A 4439-nucleotide genomic window follows, 5' to 3' on the forward strand; every position below is an offset into this window, starting at 1 on the left:
TAGCCGATGGTTATGTTGAACACCTGAGTGAAATAATGATCTAGTTAAGGATAAAATAGTTTTCTAATATGCCAATTAAAATTGACATGTTCAGTAGTTATGGGTTGGGTTTCATTATTTCATTAGCACATGGATAAGAAAAGTAGTGTAAAGTTTTATTTTCACTACATTAATGTGCACAAGGCCTGTTTCTATCTATTGTGGATAGATGAAGACAAGACGAAAAATAGAGGGCTAGTGAGAGAGGGCCTGTACGTGGCCGCGGCCTCCACAGCGCGGCTTTTGGAGGCGGCGGACCAAATATCCAGGGCTCGCCTACTTGCGGCGGCGAAGAGAGAGAGTGGCTTGTGGCTCCACGCTATTCCTTCGGATGCTCCTGGAACACTTCTAGATCCCGACTCCTTCCGCGTCTCAATTGCTCTTCGAGTTGGCGCAAATGTATGCGAACCCCAAACTTGTCGGTGCGGAAAGCGGATGGATGCACGAGGGCTGCATGGCCTTTCTTGTAAGTACAGCGCTGGGCGACATCCAAGACACTCGGCTCTGAACGATGTGATCAGGAGGGGTCTTCAGAGCGCTGGCGTTCCTTCATGCCTTGAACGCGTTGGAGTGGACAGAAGGGATGGTAAGAGACCAGATGGCTTAACGGTTTTCCCATTTTCTAATGGGAGGCGTTTGTGCTGGGATGCAACCTGCGTCGACACTTTTGCTTAGTCGCACGTCAATAATTCGGCTATTTCTGCTGGGTTCGCGGCTCGTGCGGCAGAGGATAGCAAGAGACGTAAATACGCGGCGTTGGCAGCTCGGTATCGTTTCGAGCCAGTCGCATTAGAAACGACGGGCACATATGGTGAAACGACTGGTCCTTTAATATCACAGATTGGCCGTCGCATTACGGAATTGTCCGGCGAACAAAGAGAGACTCAATGGTTGGAACAAAGGTTGGGTTTGGCTGTGCAGAGAGGCAATGCAGCTAGCATCCAAACAGCAGTCAGAGAAAAGTTCGATGTGGGCCCGCTCCTCGCTCGCGTCACAGCTCAGTGACCCTCGGAGTCGGTGTAGGCCACCATCAGAGGCGTTAAGGTCGGGGCCCTGATCATTGACATGAAACCATTCCGTTTTTAATTAATAAAATTAATTCCTTTTTGTTGGAATGGTGAGTGTGGGAGGCTTTTTTAAAAAAAAAGTGAGAGGTTCGGTGATAGCATGTTACAAAATTAAGTGTTAATTTCAGCAGCCGTGCCTCAGAATGTGAGGATATATTGTGATAAATAGACTAAATATAGAATTTATAATGAATGAATTCCGATATGACTCAACTTGCGTAAACACTTCTTAAGGACCAGCTTCTGAAAATTGAACTCACACCAGCCGTGTTGCTAGAGCCGTGACAGAGGACGGACGTGTCGTGTCGTACCGGTCCTGATATGACTTTTTTTTCTATTGCCGGTTGGTGGCAGTGCACGCATCTTGTACAAAGTGTTTCAGTGAAAAGTCTGAAATTCTGTGAATTCTTTTTCAGTGAAAAGTCTGAAATTCTGTGTGAAGTCAGTAATGAGAGCGTGTATAGAGAACAAAGTGGATATTAAAAGCCATTTTACCGAATTTCGCTTTTCCCGTTAAGTGTTAAGATTTCATTATATCGGCCCAATTTGTGAGTAAATATAACAAATTTTTACCAGTGAATTAGTTCAGTGATCTCGTAATTGAGAGAGTAAAAAAAAATAGAACATATCAGAGAACAGTAAAAAGTACCACTAAAAATGGCAACAAAAGCTTGTACAAGCCAACCATCTGGAGAATGCCTTGAATGCAAAAAACTAAATTATGGCAAATTTGCGCTGCGATGTAATTCATGCAGCCTGTTCTGTCACTTTGAATGCTCTCTACTGCCAGTATACCAACTTGCTAGATACGTAAAGACGAGGGTGTCATTCATNGCATCAGGTGGCCCAAATGAGGGCGGATGAACGATAATCAGAGGCGGCGATCCATCGTGGCCTGGGACTGCTATGTCCCAAACAAATACTAAGGATACAGCACCAAAGTATAAAAAATCACGGCTAAGAATTCATCGAACTTCTGATATCAACAAAACGAATTTCTCGCAGGGAATAGTTTTAACTAATTAACAACGTTGATAAACAGTCTGGACGTATGTAGCATATTGAGAGCTGTTATATCTTCAGAGCTGCTCTCACTGGATCGACACTTCTCCGAACTCGCCTGCGCGAGTTCGGATCATAATTCTGGAATCGATTCCTCGATTGTATCATTTATTTATCAATGCATTCCATTAAGCCCACATTTATTAAGAGTAATGACTTTACAAATATCTGAACCGTCGCTGAAACATCCGCCTCAGAAAGTTATATTGGTTTTGTACGTCGTCATTATATTCGCATCTCATCAAAATTTCCATGGATTGATTTCCTCTCCGTTTCTTAGCGTAAAAAATTATTCTGACAAAAAAAAAGTTCTGAATTGCCTCGGAAGTTTACCCATATATGCACGATATCCGCCGCTAATATATATATTATAATGAATACCCAGAAAGTGCAAAAATATGCCAATGATAACTAACACGTAGTTACGGTATCGGGCCACTAGCTACGTGTCGGACAATTTTACTGCCGGTCTCTTACTTTAATGACCAAGGAATATCTGCAAAATTAATGAACGCAGCTCGATGAAACTTGGTACCATATATATTAGAACATAACGGTGATGTTTAGCTCGTGTTTTTTTTCGATTTTGCTTTCGTTCGAGATTTTTTTCCTTTTCACCTTCATCGTGAGTCATACAGCAATACGGGAAATTCGCAGTGACCAAGATATTTCTTTTACAGTAATTTACACTAATGAAGATTTGAACAAATTTTTGAGTATATACATTTCTAACCACCCACCAGCTAATTCAGCTCGTAAAGCCGAAGTGGAACACAGTAATTTCCACTTGAATTATCTGCCATAAAGTTCGAATTATTCATAAAAATGTTCATTCATACGTTCAACAGTGTATTTGAAGTATTGACGTATAACTCACGAACGAGGGAGAAATCGAGAATTTAGCATGAGCTTAACATCACCATTAGGCATTAGGTCCTAATGAATACTTGTAGAAAGTTACATTGAGCTCGTACAGTACTTTCAGAGATATTTCTTGGTCATTGCAAATTTGAAAACCGGCCGCAAAATCGATCGGCCTAGGAAATACCGGTGTTTCTCCGTACAGCCGTAATTCTAGCAAACGAAGTAAAAATCGAAAAAAAATGCTACGAGCTAAACATCACCGCTGCGTGTTTAGGAATGTATATTCATTGTATCGTTAAAATCTGTTCAGTAGTTTAAAAGAAATGTCTTGGTCACTGCAAATTTCGGCCTGGTGCACCGTATAACTCATGAATGAAGGTAAAATTGAGAAAATTTTCACTAGCTAAGCATCACCGTTAGGTCCTAATGAATAAGTGCACCAAGTTTCATCGAGCTGCGTTCATTAGTTTGGGCGATATTCCTTGGTCTTTGAATTGGGAGATATTCCTTGGAGACGGGTCATCAAATTGTCAGAGACGTCCTATACACGAGGAGCGTATTTGGTAAACAGTCCGCAGGTATCAGTGCGTCGTTTGGAGCCGTCGAGTAACATCAATGCATTGTGGCAAATTGTCGAAATGGAACGTATCGGTAATGACGACTTTGAGGAGGTGTTCGATGAAGTAGTTGGTGGTATTGTTGACACTCTTGCTGAGGAGGTGAACCACTTTGTAGATAAGTGTAGCGTGTGGGTGAGAGGCCTAATAACGTCTCGTTTGAGTTTCAATATGATACTTTCTCAATTAATTTTTGTTGGAATATTCATTGTGACGTAGGTAAATTCCACAGTAGATCGTACTTTTGGAATATCTATAAGAACATTTTAATATTATCTGAACACCTTGCCGTTAATAGAACCGTCGTTGCTGGGACAAGACATAGTTCATGACATTAGAAACACTTGCCCTAAGCAGCATACAGAGCGTCATATACGTACACACTACGACTGCAGCAGAGCTTCTGCCGATACTAGAGTAACCAGTAACCACTAACCAGACCACAAATAGACAACTTGAATGCAGACGCAAACACATCAGCAACTCTCACCTGAAGAATATATCGTCACAATATTTGAGGCGCGAATACTCGCAGCTAACAATAGCCCCGCGTACACGCACCTTAACAGAGGGAAATGAATAATAAAATTACTCTTTCGCGGTAATATTACGTGGGAATGGCACTCAATCTAAATTTGAGTTTCTGTGATTATAACATACCGTGACAGGAGACAATGTTTATATATTTTTTAATACAAGTCAGTTTAGACAAAGTTGGGCTCGAAATCAACGTAATACACGAGATAATTGTGTTCGAGAATACCATTTTGGGGTAAATAAGTAAACCAGA

The sequence above is a fragment of the Hyalella azteca genome, unplaced genomic scaffold (assembly GCF_000764305.2).
Source record: "Hyalella azteca isolate HAZT.00-mixed unplaced genomic scaffold, Hazt_2.0.2 contig17983, whole genome shotgun sequence".
Taxonomy (NCBI): domain Eukaryota; kingdom Metazoa; phylum Arthropoda; class Malacostraca; order Amphipoda; family Hyalellidae; genus Hyalella; species Hyalella azteca.